Genomic DNA, 18,071 nt, shown 5'->3' with positions numbered 1-18,071 from the left:
ATGCTACTTGCAAGAATATCATCAGACCCAACAAGATAAACACAGACTTAAAGTGAAAGGATGGAAAACTATCATACAAGCTAATAGACTACAAAAAAAAAAAAAAAAAAAAAAAGCAGGAACAACCATTCTCATCTCGGACACAATAGATTTTTAAATTAAATAAAGTAATAAAAGATAGGCAAGGCCATTACATAATGATTAGAGGATCAATCAGCCAAGAAGACTTAACAATTGTTAACATCTATGGACCATCTAAATACATCAAACACCTACTGAAAGAACTACAAAAATACATCAATAGTAATACAATAAAAGTGGGAGACATTAACACCTCACTCTCACACTTAGATCAAAAAAGCAGAGAATCGACAAAGAAACAAGAGAATTAAATGAAGAGATGGACAGAATAGACCTCTTGGACATTTTCAGAGTTCCTCACTCCAAAAAACTGGAATACACATTCTTTTCAAATCCACACAACACATACTCAAGGATAGACAACATGTTAGGCCACAAAGACAGCAGCAACAAATTCAAGAGCATTGAAATCATCCCAAGTATCTTCTCAGACCACAGTCGAGTAACTTAGTATTTAACAACAAACAGAAAATTACTAAAAGACAGAATTTGGAAACTAAACAGCATACTGTTTAAGAACCACTTGGTCAGAGAAACACTCAAGAAAGAAATTCAAATGTTCCTGGAAACAAATGAAAATGAAGACACAAGCTATTAAAATATTTAGGACACAGCTAAAGCAGTATTGAGAGAGAAACTCATACCCATACAATCACATATTAAACAACAAGAAAAGCTCAAATAAATGACCTTACTGCATACCTTAAAGACTTAGAGGAAGAGGAACAAAGGAACCCTAAAGCAACCAGAAGGATAGAAATCACTAAAATTAGAGCAGAAATAAACAACATTGAAAATAAGAGAACCATACAAAAGATCAGTGAAGCTAAATGTTGGTTCTTTGAAAGATTAAACAAGATTGACAAACCCCTAGACAGACACAATAAAAAAGGGAGAAGACTCAAATTAATAGAATTGTAAATGACAGAGGAGATATCACAACTGACACGACAGAAATCCAAAAAATCATGCAAAACTTCTATGAAGAACTATATGCCACCAAGCTAGAAAATCTGGAAGAAATGGAAGAATTCCTAGAAACATATGCCCTTCCAAAACTGAACACGAAGAACTACAAAACCTAAATAAACCAATCACAGAAAAAGAAATCGAAACATAATTAAGAATTTCCTCAACAACAAAAGTCCTGGACCAGATGGCTTCACAAACGAATTCTACAAAACCTTCAGGAAACAGTTAATACCCATACTTCTTATGCTTTTCCATAAGATCAAAGAAACAGGAATACTCCCTTCCACCTTCTATAAAACCAACATCACCTTGATACCAAAAGCAGACAGGGACACAGCAAAAAGGGAAAACTACAGACCAATATCTCTAATGAACATAGATGCCAAAATATTAAACAAGATCATGGCCAACCGGATACAGCAGTATATCAAAAAGATTGTTCATCACAACCAAGCGGGTTTTATCCCAGGAATGCAAGGCTGGTTCAACCCTTTTTGGGGCCCCACAGTACCTTGCCCTCAGTGTGGATTAACAATGGCAGAGAATGTTCCATCCTCCGAAGGGGGTTGGATAACATACATTATCTATCTATGACCCACATAGTCAATGACTGCCACCTCTCCAGATTCGAAGGAGGTCTCGAAACTTTACATCAGGCTCAACCTGACGCTGTTGACTGGCTACGAAAAAGGGAAAACGCTAGAAGAAGATGATCTACCACCTGAAGAAGATAGGTCTTGAAATTGGTGCAACTCAAAATGTTCCTACTGATGACCATAGAATGTAAGTTCAAACCTACAGGATGCAGAGGTTACATAGGCTCCTGTACCGAATATGGGCCCCAAATCAAACCAATGGTGTTTATAGTCTACAATATTTATACAATATTTAAAGTGTATAAAACTTTCCCCATATTTCAGAGCTACTCTCTTCCCTGATCCAGCTTTGCAGACCCTTTTCCAGCCATGACATCATCTCCCCAGACAATAATCTGCGTCCACCTGCATATCAGATTCCAGGCTCAGGCAAAAACTAATAAAGTCATGGGCCCTTTAGAACATACCTAAAATAGACCTATTAGCTATTTCCAAAATGGCAACCCCAAATCTTTATCTGCAATATTCCGACCTTTAGGTTCACAACTAATCAACAATTTGTATGACTTTATATGTTAACTCTTTTTCAGTCACCAGGTTCCAGATTCTACCATGATGTCAACTGGACTTCCCTGGACAGATGATCCCACCAATGTGTCCTAGAGTTCTGCTTCCTCAGAGCCCTGCCCCACTAGGGAAAGAGAGAGTCAGGCTGGGAGTATGTCAACAACCATGTTCAGTGGGGGAAGCAATTACAGAAGCCAAACCTTCCACCTTTTACACCCTATAATGACCCTGGGTCCATACTCCCACGGAGTTAAAGAACAGAAAAGCTATCATGGGAGGAGAGGGATACAGAGCTCTGGTGGTGGGAATTGTACCCCTCTTATCCTATGGTCTTGTTAGTATTTCCATTTTATAAATAAATAAAAAAAATTTTAATTTGCTCCAGTGTTATTACTGGAGCTCCGTGCCATCACTACAAGTCCACTGTTCCTGGCAGCCATTTTTTCCCATTTTATTCAATAGAACAGAGAGAAATTGAGAGAGCAAGGGGAGACAGAAAAGGAGAGAGAAAGATAGACACATGCAGACAGACTTTGCTGCTTGAAAAGCATCCCTTCTGCAGACGAGAAGCTGGGGCTCAAACCTGAATCCTTCTGCTGGTCCATGCACTTAGTACTATGTGCATTTAAATGGGTGCACCACTGCCCTGCCCCCCTGTATAACATTATACTATAGAATCATCCAAGTTTTGTGACTGTTAATCCCTAAAACCACTGCAAAACAACTATATGCAACCAAGCTAGAGAACCTGGAAGAAATGGATGATTTCCTAGAAACCTAAAAACTTCCAAAATTAATTAAAGAGGAACTAGATAACATGAACAGGCCTATCACAGCTAATGAAATTGAAAAAGTTATCAAAAATCTCCCCAAAAATAAAAGTCCTGGACCAGATGGTTTTACAAATGAATTCTACAAAACCTATAAATAATAACTAATACTCTATATTTAAAAGTCTTCCAGAAGATTGAAGACACTGGATTACACCCTTCCAGCTTCTATGAAGCCAACATCACTTTGATACCAAAAGCAGACAGGGACACAGCCAAAAAAGAAAACTACAGACCAATATCTCTGATGAACATAGATGCTAAAATATTGAACAAAATTCTAGCCAACTGCATAGAGCAGTATATTAAAAAGTTTTTTCATCATGACCAAGTGGGGTTTATCCCAGGAAAATTCTTACATCCCATAAATAAAATAAATAAGGCAAGTTCAATTTCAGAATATTGCAACTGAATGTTTTATCTCCAATTATGTGTTATACAGCTCCAAAGGGATATTGAGAAAGGTAAAGCTTTTCTCCATTTTGAATACTTTGTTTCAAAAAATAAATAAAGATGAAGATGACTCTAGTGCTACAAGACAAAAAGTGGAAACATAATGCCTTTTCGAAAGTAAACAGTACTGAGTTGGAAATGTAAAGTGTCTCTTCATTATAGTACAATCTGGAAATTGAGCAATAGTTAGGCTGGGGCAGCATGTCTAGTTTGATGACAGACAACATAACTGCAAAGCAAATAGCATACACTTTCACTCCCAATGACCTGGGAAATACACACACACACACACACACACACACACACACACACACACACACACACACTGGAGGACTTAAAATTTACCTCTGGGAATTATACTGCAACTAAATGGAGAAGAAAGCAGCAGATCCCAGGGGAAACAAGTAGCTGGCAATACAAAATGTAATTAAAAGTAGTGACCACGTAATTCACAATTACTGTTTGTTTAATCCAGCCTCTCTGAGCAAAGGCAGGTCCAGTGAGGGAACCCTACTTTCCATGCCAGGCGTGTCTGGGGAAGTCAGGGATTTCTGGCACAAAGCCCTATTCATTGAAGAGTGATATGACACAGATTCTGGAAGATTGGTTGACTAATGGACAGAGGAATAAATTCTCCCAGAACATTCCTCGTGCCTTGGAAATGGAGTTGCCATTCAGATTGTCTGTAGGCTTTCTTCTTTCCTCCATTTTCAATTTATAATAACAATAACAGCCCAGACATAGGACATTTCCTGAGCTTTAATGACTGTCTGAGGTTAATGGCCCTCAACTACACTTCAGGCCATCAACCCCTCCCAGCTAGTCATTAATCTCCAGGAAATATCCTGTTCCAGGGTCATTATTATTTCAATATCAACTGTACCTTAAAAGCTTTATGGATTTCACAAATACAGATATGTTGCTAATAGAAGTTATAAAACCTGTTTAGAATTCAGAGATTATCTAGAATTTGACCACTCAGAAATGTTTTGTCCAAAACTAAATAGACTTGAGAAAACATCCCATTTATTTTTTACTTATCCTCAGAAAAGTTTATTAACCCTGTCTAGTACCCAAATAAAAATCAATTCAAATTTGAAGCAAAAGTTTAGCTTTAGAAGAGTACTCTCTCCCCTGAATAGGAATAGGATTCAGCCTATGAGAACATTGTTATTGGCAAAATTAACTCCCTAAATGATTTAAGTGTTTAAGTATAACCAGAATATGCTTTATGCATAAAATTTTCAAAATATATCCTTTAAAAAAACTTTATTTATTTTATGGATAAAGACAAAAATCTAGAGGATAAGGGGAAATAGAGAAGGGGAGCAACAGACAAATACCTGCAACACTGCTTCATCACTTGTGAAATCTCCCCTTTGCAAGTGGGGACCAGATACTTGAACCATAGATACTTGAGTACTATAATGTATGTACTCATTCAGGTGCACCATCAACCAGCCCCCTCAAAATATATCCTTAATTGTAAAATCTTATTTTTTTCATTTAATAAGAAATTCACCAATTTATTTATGCCTTAGAATTATTAGACTTTTCTTTTAAATCACAGCTCTCATTTGTTGGTACTGGGAATTGAACCTGGAATCTTAGAGCTTCGGGTATGAAAAGTCACTTGTTTAACCACCATGCTATCTATCTCCCCCAGCCTTACAATAAGTGTTCTGTCCACAACAAAATATTCCACAGGAGTGGCTGCTTGCATATGGGTGAAATAAAATTTCTAGAAAGGGCAGTTACTAAAATCCTGCTTCAGCAGTAAAGGTGAGAATGGATGCCCAGGAAGTATTTAAAAACTAAAATCTAGTATAGACAAAGGAAGGCAGCAAGGTACATATTTAAGCAAATTTACAAATACTATTGAGGGCTTTTTCCAGTAACACACACACACACACAAACACAAGCACAAACACACATACACACATACACACACACACACACACACACACACACACACACACACACACACACACACACACAAGCAAAAGTTATCCAGCCCTTAGAGAGATGTGGAAGTTCTGGATGGGGTCCCAGCTTTGGGGAAGAGCATAGCATCAGCTTAATGCATAGAGGTTCTGACAAGAACAAAGTTTAATTACAGTTTAATTAACTACTCCTGAGTGGGCTTGTGACACTTTCAGTTTCAAAACTGAAGAATCCGGCTAGACAATGGCAAAAGGGAATAAGGAATGAGCTAAGATGCCAGGCTAGGATTACAGTCAGAGGACACAGGAAGGCAGGCTGACTGATTTAGAGACGTACATTCAGGGTTAAAGATTCTTTTTTTTTTTTTTCTGGCTCTGACTTATGGTAGTGAGGGATTGAACCTGGGACTTTGTAGCCTCAGACATGAGTCCCTTTGCATAACCATTATACTATCTACTTCCATCCCAGTTAGGGATTCTAGAACCTGGCTCAGAGTTAAGTCTTAGAGCTCTGGAGCAGGGAGAAAAAAATCAGACAGGTGACATACAACCAACTTCTACAGCGTTCTGTTTGCAAATGGAAAGAACTTTTTTCTGTGAAATGGTACTTGAAATTTTTACTCAATATCATATGAATGAAAACTGCAAGGTACCAGGACTCAACAAAGTGGAGTGAAGCCAACTGTAACTTCACTAGGATTTCTTACCAAACCACATGTGAGTGTGGCCTATGGACAGAAAAGGGATGAGGTGGACAGAAATGAAGTGAGGGAGAGATTCCCAGGATAGAAAGCCATACTCAAGGATGGGTGACACCAGACTGAGAGATCAGTAGCCGAGGTATACCACTTCTGGGTCCCTGTTAAAGCAACAACAACTGTTTTTAAAAATCACTTATGAGGCCCTCTTATGGGCCTTTACAGGACCTTGCCCTCAACGTAGAGTAACAGTGGTAGAAATTGCTGCACTCCCTGAAGGGAGGCTGACTCAGCATACTCTGCCACTTGAGGAAGACTGGTCCTGAATGAGTACAGTTTAGAATGTTCCTAGCTATGAAAATTGAATGTGAGATCAGGCTGACAGAGATGTAGAGGTTACACAGGCTCCTACGCTAAATATGAGTGGACATGGGCCTTGGGTCAGATCAATAGGATTTACAGTTAACACTATTTATACACATTTTCCATATTTGGGAGCTACCCTCCCCTGATTCAGCTTTCCGGTCCTATTTCCAACGATGACATAATCCTCCCATAAAATACTTTTATCCCACCTGCACATTAGCTGTCCAACCCAAACAAAAAATTAGTAAAGTCACAGACCCATCAGAATATAGCTAAAACAAAAGTCCTAGCTTCTTCCAACATAAAGACCCCAAATCTCATTTGTGATATTCCTTAGGCTCCTGCTTATTAAATAATTTATTCTTCTTTATATCTTTTTTCTTTCTTTTTTTAATATTTATTTATTTATTCCCTTTTGTTGCCCTTGTTTTATTGTTGTAGTCGTTGTTGAATAGGACAGAGAGAAATGGAGAGAGGAGGGGGAAGACAGAGGGGGAGAAAAAGACACCTGCAGACCTGCTTCACCACCTGTGAAGCAATTCCCCTGCAGGTGGGGAGCCGGGGCTCGAACCAGGATCCTTACGCTGGTCCTTGCGCTTTGTGCCACCTGTGCTTAGCCAGCTGCGCTACCACCCGACTTCCTCTGCTTTATATCTTAATGCTGTTACACCACATAAGCTGGAACAACAGCAAGGAGACCCTGTACTGACATCAAAGACAGTAAACCAGCCTGGTGACTCAGGATAAAATCTTCCCTCCTCTTAAGTAACTCACTAAGCCAATGGGTATAGGCAAGTCTGATCAGGAGTGAGGGAAAAGGTCTCAAAACCTTAAGAAGTCATGATCAGTGGCAGTGGGAGATATTTTGGTACCAACAAAACAGAATACATGCTCTGAGGAAGGAAGGCAAGGAATATTTAGGCCATAAATCTTGCTTTTTCATTGAATACTAAGGAGAAAGAAATTATTCCAAGGCTGTAACCCACCCCCTCTCCCCCAGAGGCTAGAACAGCAGCAGGAAAACCCTATATTGACATCAAAAGCAGACAGTAAACAGGCTTGGTGACACAGGATAAATACTCCCCTGCCCAAACAAAATATATAAGAAAGGAAATTGAACACCTTACCCACAGCACCTCCTGCTGGCACAACAACAAAATTCAGATAGCAATGACAGAAACCCCAAATGACCAGACAGGCATAGAAAGAATCACAGAGATAGAGTTCAGAAAACTCATTATTAAATCAATTCAAGAAACCAAACTTGATTCAAGTATTCAGTGATCATTTTATCAACCAACTGCAAAGTACAGGGGGTAAAACCCTCCAAAGGTCTTTTAGGTTTTGGGCAGGACCTAAAGGATACTTTGAATTCAGTTCAGTGTGAGGTAAAAGGCCTAATAGACTTCATCAGGTGAAGGAGAAAACATTAACACTACAAGATAGTATATGAATTTAAAACTCTTGTAAAAGAAAGATTTGGAAAAATGAAGCACTTCTCTGTGAAATAACAAACTCCATAGTTTTGAGTACATGGATTTTCTTTAATGTTTTAGTTGTTTAAGAAGATCATATTCTGACACTGGGCTTAAATTGTTCAAAGAACTCTAAAAAATATATTTGTATATATAGTATTTTTAAATATCTAAGTTACCTATAATCTTGGGCCAGATATATCAAAACCATTTGGCCCTGTTAGTGGCTAAGATATGGTGATTATCAGATACCCCTAGAGGGCAAAAAACACAGTGAGGTCAAGTATATTACAGTAGATCCTAACCATTGTATTTTCATAGAAAAACAAAACCCCAATTAGTCTGGTTATAATAATAATGAACTACTGCTAATTTAAACTCTTTCTAAGACTACAAGGAACATATCACATTCTCTTTAAGATGCGTATTTCTCCTAGTCCTGGAACCTCTAGGATTATACCCATATTTCTTGATGCTTCTTCTTTCTCATCCCTTACCATCATACTGCCTCTATTGACCTCAACTAAATCAACACTACCAGTGCTGTCGTGCCATGTCCTGCTGCTACTGATTTGTTACTGTGGATTGTCACCAGAGACACTAAGCCTGATATGTCAGCCTTCTAACTCCTCTAATCTAGTGATATCTTTCCTAACACATGGGACTAACTAGTTCCATTTCAGATGGTATATTATCTAACAAAGTTACAGATACTAGATACAGATGAGGGCTTAGGGTACTGGTGTACATGTATCCACATGCAAGGGGTAATTATATCTCAAAGTAAAAATGCTTAAAAGTCCTCTGTAGGGGGTTGGGCGGTAGCCCAGTGGGTTAAGGGCACATGTCCCAAAGCGCAAGGACTGGCGTAAGGATCCCGGTTGGAGGCCCCCCCCCCCACCTGCAGGGGAGTCGCTTCACAGGCGGAGACAGGTCTGCAGGTGTCTGTCTTTTTCTCCCCCTCTGTCTTCCCCTCCTTTCTCCATTTCTCTCTGTCCTGTCCAACAACAAATGACATCAACAATGGCAATAATAACCACAACGAGGCTACAACAACAAGGGCAACAAAAGGGGGAAAAAATGGCCTCCAGGAGCGGTGGATTCATGGTGCAGGCACTGAGCCCAGCAGTAACCCTGGAGGAAAAAAAAAAAAAAAGTCCTCTGTAATTAGTCTTAGACCTAATAAGCCTGGGATCCTAGTATAAGGGCCTAAGGCATCATAAATTCTTTAGCCTATCAAACTTAGAGCAAATAAGCAGACCCCACAAACCTAATACAGTTTTGGATATGACAAATTACACTCCATCCTTTAACTCATCAGATAAAGAAAGGACAACAACAGTTGAATAAGGGAAGAGACTGGTGCACTTAATGATGGCCTTTCTGGTCAATATGAGACCACCCCTAATCAGGGGACTCTAATCAGGGAATCCTTGGATCCTACACAGATATGATGAGCCTAGACCTCTAATAGATCCCTATCTCCACCAACACTAGTCACTTCTGTCAGAAACTTCATCATAAGCCCTTCTATAGGATTCCAGAAACTTGTCCTCTCTATAAAGTAATAATGATAGGGGCTGATCCACTCTCCAAAAGTAGACTGGGTCAGCCTACCCTACCACTGGAAGAAATGAGTACAGCTTAGAATGTTCCCAGCTGTCATCATGAAATGTGAGCTCAGACTGACAGGGACTCAAAGGTTACATAGGCTTCTGTACTAAGTGTGAATATATATGGGCCCTGGGTCAGGTTGATGGAGTCAATAGTTAAATTCATTCATAGATTTTCTTCAAGTTTAAGAGCAATTTTCTGTCCTAATACAATTGTCTAGACCTATTCTCAACTCTGATAATTCCCAGACAATATTTTTATCCAAATCCATGGTAGCTATCAAACTCAAGCAAAAACTACCAAAGTCATATGCCCCTAGGAACATACAGTTTCTGTGAGAGAGAGCTTATGTGCACACGTATCCATAAACTACTGCAAAATATATACCTGAAAGCAGTAGTACACTAGAGTTTGCAGTGAGTACCTCCCTAACACTTCCTCTCCACTATTCCAAGCTTGGGATCCATGATTGCTCAACAAATTGTTTGGCTTCGTATGTTAACTCTCTTTTCAATCACCAGGTTCCAGATGCCACCAGGATGCTGGCCAGGCTTCCCTGGATTGAAGACCCCACCAATGTGTCCTGGAGCTCAGCTTCCCCAGAGACACACCTTTCTAGGGAAAGAGAGAGGCAGACTGGGAGTATGGACCGACCAGTCAACGCCCATGTTCAGCGGGGAAGCAATTACAGAAGCCAGACCTTCTACCTTCTGCAACCCTCAACGACCCTGGGTCCATGCTCCCAGAGGGCTAGAGAATGGGAAAGCTATCATGGGAGGGGGTGGGTTATGGAGATTGGGTGGTGGGAATTGTGTGGAGTTGTACCCCTCCTACCTTATGTTTTTGTTCATCAATCCTTTCTTAAATAAAAAATTTTTTTAAAAAATAGACTTCCTCACTTCTTTCCACTCCTAAGATTTCTATTCTCATCTGTTTGGTTCCTACTTTCCGGTTACTGTCCATTCATCATTTTGTCCTACTTTAGCCACCAAGTTGCAGAAGCTATTGTGATTCCAGCCTGACTTCCCTAGGCAGATGACCTCACCAATATGTTCCAGAACCTCACCTCTCCAGAGTCCATCCCCACTAGGGAAAGACAGAAACAGGCTGGAGTTAGGGATTTCTGCCAACTACAATGTTCAGCAGAGAAGCAATTACAGAAGCTAGAACTCCCACCTTCTGCACTCTCCCTTCCACCCAAAAAAAATTTGGTCCATATTTCCAGCAGGGGAGAAATAACAGGGGAAGATGGCCAGAGGGCTCTGAACTCTAACTCCAATGGACTTGTAGATACAAGAAAAAAGAAAGCTTATTCAGAAGTAGTCATAGGTGTAAGTATGACCTAGAAGAAAGAGAAAACTGGACCACTGGGAAAAAATGGGCAAGTATAGACAAATATAGATAGATACAGTAATAATAGTTAACCCATATCTGCAACCTTGGGAAAACTGATGTAACTTCCGACTGAGGAGATGGGAATACAGAACTCTGGTGGTGGGAATGGTGCATAATTATACCTATTATCTTATAATTTTGTGAATCAATATTAACTCACAAATCAAATTAAAAAAACAGAAGCAAGCTCATTATTTCTAATATTATGAGAACTGTGGTGTTTATCTTTGGGAGCTGTGAGGGTGAGAATACAAAACTTTGGTGGTAGGGCCAGTAGGAAATATAAATTGCAATCCTACAGTATTATAACATACTATTAATAACAAACACAAAATTAAAAAATAAATGAAAGTAGTAACTTCCTAAAATTTTCACAACTGGGACTTGCCTGGTAAAGTAAAAGTGTTATCATGTGCAAGAACCAGAGGTCAAACCCTAGGTTGCCACAAAGGAGCACTTGCAGGGAAGAAATTTTATAAGCAGAGAGTCTTTCTCTTATTCTCTCTCCCTCCCTCTCTCTCTCTCTCTCTTTTTCTCTCTCTCTTCAATCATTTACTGAGCATAGCTAAACCATTCTGCATAAGAACAATATTTGCCTATGTATATAGGAAGTCTCAAGTCAGCGGTCAATATCTTGGGGTTCTAGATATACTTGTCAATTACTAATTGCTACCAGAATATATTAACACTGAAATCATGAAGACAAAAGAAGAGAGAGAAAGTAAGAGTGGAAGGAAAGAAGGAAGGAAGGAAGAAAGGAAGGAAGGAAGGAAGGAAGGAAGGAAGGAAGGAAGGTAGGAAAAAAATAAGGAAGCAAGGAAGGGAGAGACAAGGGGGGGGGATTGAGAGAATCTTAAGTGGACCTTGAAATAAGGACTTAAGTGCAAATTTGGAAAACATCTCAGATAATTTTTGAATCCTCACTTACTTTTCAAAATTAGAGTCAAGATTGAACAGAGACAGAATAAATAAATAATGATTCCTAAATTCACCTGTATCCTAGTTTCCAGTGATTTTTTCTCGTTGGATGTGGCAGGGATTCTTTGCAGAAGTGATGAAGTATCTTCAAGTGAGCCAATAATTCTGGGTTACTAACATGGACGATCCTTATAAAAAAATAGACCTACTAGCTTTTTCCAAAATGGAGACCCTAAATCTTCATCTGCAATATTCTTGTCTTCATGTTCATGATTAGTCAACAATTTCTTCTGCCTTATATCTTATCTCTTTTACAGTGACCAGGTTCCAGACGCTATCATGATGCCAGCCTGACTTCCCTGGGCAGACAACCCCACCAATATGTCCTGGAGCCCCACTTCCCAAGAGCCCTACCCCACTAGGGAAAGAAAAAGACAGGTTGTCTATGGGTCAACCTGTGGGGAAGCAATTACAGAAGCCAGACCTCCCACCTTTTGCACCCCATAATGATCCTGGGCACATACTCCCAGAGGGATAAAGAATAAGAAAGCTTTCAAAGGAGGATACGGAGGGATTGGATACGGAGTTCTGGTGGTGGGAATTATATGGAATTGCTATGGTCTTGTCAATACTTTCATTTTATAAATAGTTTTAAAATAAGAATAATAAAATCTTTTTTAAAAAGCTATGTGAAATAAATGAAAGATACTGGGGGGAAAAAAGTCTGAAAGGCAGTGAGACAACAAATGCAAAGGTCAACATGTCTTGAAAGAAATGTAAAGCTTTTGTGGCCCAGGTTTAATCCTCCACAACACCAAAAAACCAGAGGTGAGCAGTGTTCTGGTAAAAATACATACATACATACATACATACATACATACATACATACATACATACAATAAATCCTAGTTAAGTAACTGGGTGGTGGTGTGCCTAGTTGATCACACACATTACAGTGTGCATGATGCAGGGTTCAAGCTCCAGATCCCCACTTGCAAGGGGAAAATTACATGATCTGTGAAGCAGATCTATCAAGCTATCATCTCTCTTTCATCTATCTATTTATCTAATCTATCTCCCCCTTCCCTCTAAATTTATCACTATCTCTATCCAAAATTTTTTTAAAAAAACCTTTATTTTGACTTGAATATGACTAGGTAACAAACAGACATACATTAACCTGAGTCAAATCAATCGTATCAACTATGGAACTAATAATGCATTCTTTCCTCCTCCCTCCTTCCCACACCACCTCATCTCATTTACAAACATTTTAGTTTAGTTCACCTTTATGCTTTTGAGTAGTACTTTATTTTGAGAAGAATTGTGAAAGAAAATGTGAAGAGTGTTTATGAGCTTAAATATTATAAAAACATAATCATTAAAAATAAGTAAGGTATTCCTTCCTTTTGGCTCCTGTTTATTAAATAATTTGCACTGCTTTATATCTTACTGCCTTCCATCCACCAAGCTGCAGATGTTACTATGATGCCATCCTGACTTCCCTGGGCAGATGGTCTCACCAATGTGTCCCAAAGTCTCACCTCTCTAAAGCTGGGGTTATGGATCAACCTCCCAATGTCCATGTCCAGTGGAGAAGCAATTACAGAAGCCAGACCTTTCACCTTTTGTACCCCATAAAGATCTTTGGTCCATTCTCTCAGAGGGATAAAGAATAGGAAATCTTCTAACTGAGGGGATATGACATGGAATTCTGGTGGTAGAAACAGTGTTGTTATCTTATAACCTTATTAATCATTATTAAATCATGAATAAAAAAAATTTTTAAGTAAGTAAGGGGGCAGGACAGTGGTGTATCTGGTTGACCACATACATTATCATATACAAGGACCCACATTCAAACCCCTCCCACTCCCACCTGCAAGGGAGACACTTCAGGACCAGTGAAGCAAGTCTGCAAGTGTCTTTTTTCTCCCTAACTCCCCTTCCCATCTCAATTTAATGTTCATCCTATCAAATAAAATTGAAAGAAAGAAAAAAAAAGGAAAATGGCCACTAGGTGAAATGGACTAGTAATGCAGGCATCAAGCCCCAGTGATAACCCTGGTGACAAAAGAAAAGGAAAGAAAAGAAAAGAAAAGAAAAGAAAAGAAAAGAAAAGAAAAGAAAAGAAAAGAAAAGAAAAGAGAAAAGGAAGGAAGAGGGGAGGGGAGGGAAGGGGAGGGAAGGGGAGGGGAGGGGAAGGGAGGGGAAGGGAGAGGAGGGGAGGGGAAGGGAGGGGAAGGGAGGGGAAGGGAGGGGAAGGGAGGGGAAGGGAGGGGAAGGGAGGGGAAGGGAGAGGAAAGGAGAGGAAAGGAGAGGAAAGGAGAGGAAAGGAGAGGAAAGGAGAGGAAAGGAGAGGAAAGGAGAGGAAAGGAGAGGAAAGGAGAGGAAAGGAGAGGAAAGGAGAGGAAAGGAGAGGAAAGGAGAGGAAAGGAGAGGAAAGGAGAGGAAAGGAAAGGAAAGGAAAGGAAAGGAAAGGAAAGGAAAGGAAAGGAAAGGAAAGGAAAGGAAAGGAAAGGAAAGGAAAGGAAAGGAAAGGAAAGGAAAGGAAAAGGCTTTCAGTGGTAGCACAGTAGATAAAGTGCTGGACTTTAAAGCATGAGGTCCCAAGTTCTTTCCCAGCATTGCATGTGCCACAATGATGCCCTGATTGTCCCTCACCTTCTCTTTCATTAATAGATAAATAATAAATATAAATAAATAAATAAATAAATAAATAAATAAGGAAAGCCTGCTCTGCTCTACCATGTGTGTGTCTCAAGATCGTGCTTGGCCCGTACCACTCTAGAGGGAACTTAAGAGCTGTGTGTTCTGTGGTATCTTTATCTCTCTCCCTCTTGTATTCAGTCTGAGAAAGTTGGCCAGGAGAGGTGAAACCTGAGGCAATACAAAAAAAAAAAAAGTAAAGACATAAAACAATAAGACCCTTGATTCTGTATTCAAAGAACAATGAATTTAAATGAGGTCCTCCACTGCCAGGGTTATGACCCTTCAAACCTGCCCTGGTAGAGCTCACATTTTACTATGCACAAGGGCCCAAATTCGAGGCCCCAGTTTCGACCTATGGGGTGAAGCTTTATAAGCAGTAAAACAGTGCTACAACTGTTGAACTCTGTTGAACTTTCCTCTCTCTCTCTCTCTCTCTTTCTCTCTTTCTCTCCCTTCCTCCCTCTGTCAAAAAGAATGAAAAAGTTGAGGGGGGGGAGTGGCCTCCAGGATTGGCAGAGTTGTGCAGGCATTGAGCTCCAATGATAACCCTAGTGCCAGGAAACAGACAGGGGGAAAAAATGGGTTTCTTTTATGAAAATATCCCAGAAAAAAATGCCATAGTGATGCAAAAAGAAGCAATGTGAACAAAAGAACGAGCTCTCCAGCTCTATGAGACATCAGAAAGGGCAGGGCCCAAGCAGCCCCATCTAAAATTCAAACATCTAGTTAGTCCTCTGACAGCAAAGAGACGAAGACCAGGAAGACACACACTGAGCACTCAACTTGGGTAAAAACTGGAAAGACACTGACAATAGACCACCACTTCCCTGGAAGCCAGGGGCAAAATCTGCCAGGACCATCCTCAGCTCCTCTTCCTGGGAATAGGCATGGCATTGGAAATTGAGCAGAGTGAACACAGCCACATTTGTTGGTAGCCAAGTCAGCTTCTGAAGAGTCAGGAGGCTTACAGCAAGGATCTTAGTTTGTCGCATGGCCTTGCTTTAATCTTGATTTAACAATCTTCACTAATAGCAATCTGATATACTCCTGACACAAGGCCCCAAGCTTGGGATTCTGCTGCTTCTTTCTTACAATTTAACTTTTGGTAGCCCCTTGAGGAAGAAAATAAAAAGAGCTCCCTGACAAAAAAACAGGAGTTTTACTATTTTATTTTGGATCTCTTTTTTTTTAAGAGGGGTTAATGGTACAGTTGTTGACACATAAGTATAATTTCTCATCTCCCCATGATAGGTAGCTTCAAACTCTCTTACCCCCAACTTAGATCATTTTCCACCATCATGCACCAAACCCCAAACTACCACTCCTCTCATATTTTTTGCCACAGAGTTATCACTGTGGCTCAGTACCTATAGGATGACTTCACTGATTCCAGTGGTCTTCCCCTTCCCTTTTTCTTTGATAGAGGGTGAGAGAGAAAAAGAGCAGACACTTTCAGCTCTGTTATACTGCACTTAAAGCTTCCCTCTGCAGCTGAGGGCCAGAAACTTGAGCCCAGTGCTCATGAATGGTAATATCTGCACTCTACTGCGTGAACTACCACCCAGCCCTGGAGAACCTCATTTTCATCCCAGTTAAAGTCCCTACCCAGTCCATTAAGAGCTGCGATAACCTTGTTTAAGACATTTCCTGGTAAAGCTATCTCTAGCTGGGGTTAATGAACTCTCCCTGCCATTAGTATCTGGGAAAGGCCATTGGCCTGAATTGTTACTTAATTATACTCTGTGTACAGCTTCATAAAGCAATGAAATGCCTTCTTTCAGGAAGAAGCGACATTGTAATGGGGGTCATCAGAGGCCATTAATTTTACAAATAGTTTGTTAGAAACTATAGTATTTGAAGAAGTCACTCCATCCCACAAATCAAATTGGTATGGTCTCTCTATTAATTAGAGACCCCAAACTTACAGGTTTCCATGACTTGTACACACAGTGTTTCAGAGTACAACAGTGAGCATATTCAGGTATGCAGAGCTGTTTCTTTCTATTCTATCACCCTCTCCCCAGCTGCCCTTCTTAAATTGTCAGAGAAGATTCCATGGAACCAATTCAAGGCACTATGAACTTTGCCTTTCTGAAAAAAAAAAAATCTCTTTACAGATATTTTCTCAGACTTTTATAGAGACCCTCCTCCAGAATGCTTTTCTTTTCCAGGATAGTGTCAGGTGCAGGGGAAAGGGCATCAGGTATTATAGAAGAATCTCCCATTCCCCATTCCCCTGAAGCCTTGGTGTTATCATGGTGAGCATATCTGCCTTTCATTCTCCTTGCCACCTCTTTTTTTCTATCATTTTATTGGGAGTTAATGGTTTATAGGATGATCATTGACACATGGATACAAATTCTCAGCTCCCTGTGAAAAGTGTTTCCAAAACACTCTCAACTCCAAGTAAGGCCCTTTTCCACCATCGTATATCAGGACCTCAACACCCCTGCTCTTTCCCTGACCTCCTGCCCCAGAGTCCTTTGTTTTAGTGCAACATACCAAACCCAGTCCAAGTTTAGCTTTGTGTTTTCCCCTCTACCCTTGTTTCCTAAGTTCTGCCTGTGAGATAATATAGTGTGTATCGTTCTCTTTTTGGCTTATCTCAATAGCAGGATTCCTTTAAGTTCTGTCCAAAATGAGACAAAGGAGACAACTTCATCATTTTTAACAGCTAAGTAGTATTCCATTGTGTAAAATGCACAATGTTCTTAGTCACTCCTCTGTTGTTTCTTAGTTTACTCTTTGCCTTCTCTTGATATTTTTACATCTGCTTATTTTTACAGCTACATGCTAGCTCATGCTGATGATAAATATAAGCCTTGTTATTGCTTGTGATCATGATGTCCATGGATTCTGTGTCCACTTCAGCAAGACCCAAAGTCTCCCATTCATTTGACTTCTGAGCACATCCATACACTTCTATGTGTAGGAATAAGCAGCTACCACCCAATTAAAAATTGAAACAATTAAAGTCAGGTGATATCTGACTATGATAAAAGAACATACATTACCATGCACAAGGACCAGGGTTCAAGCCTTGGGGTGGGGGGCAGTGGTTAATTCATTTCATGAGCAGTGGAGCAAAAAGGTGGAGAAAAATGTCTCGATTTCCCCTTTCCCGCTCTCTCTTTTGTCCTCTATAAAAAAAAATGAAACAAATAAAAAAAGTCACCGGGAATGGTGAATGGTGGAGTTTGTATAGGTGCCTAGCTCCTGCAATAAATCTGGTACCAAAAAATAATTTTAAAAACTGCAACGTTTTCCTTCCTACATGATGATTTCTCCCTTACCTGCTCCACTTCATGACATTCTCTTCTATCAAACAAAATAAAATCAGTGTACTTACTTTGTTCATTGTTAACCAATACTCCCACCCACCCAGAAAACA

Source organism: Erinaceus europaeus, chromosome 16, assembly GCF_950295315.1.
Source record: "Erinaceus europaeus chromosome 16, mEriEur2.1, whole genome shotgun sequence".
Taxonomy (NCBI): domain Eukaryota; kingdom Metazoa; phylum Chordata; class Mammalia; order Eulipotyphla; family Erinaceidae; genus Erinaceus; species Erinaceus europaeus.
Note: the sequence above shows the minus strand (reverse complement) of the source record.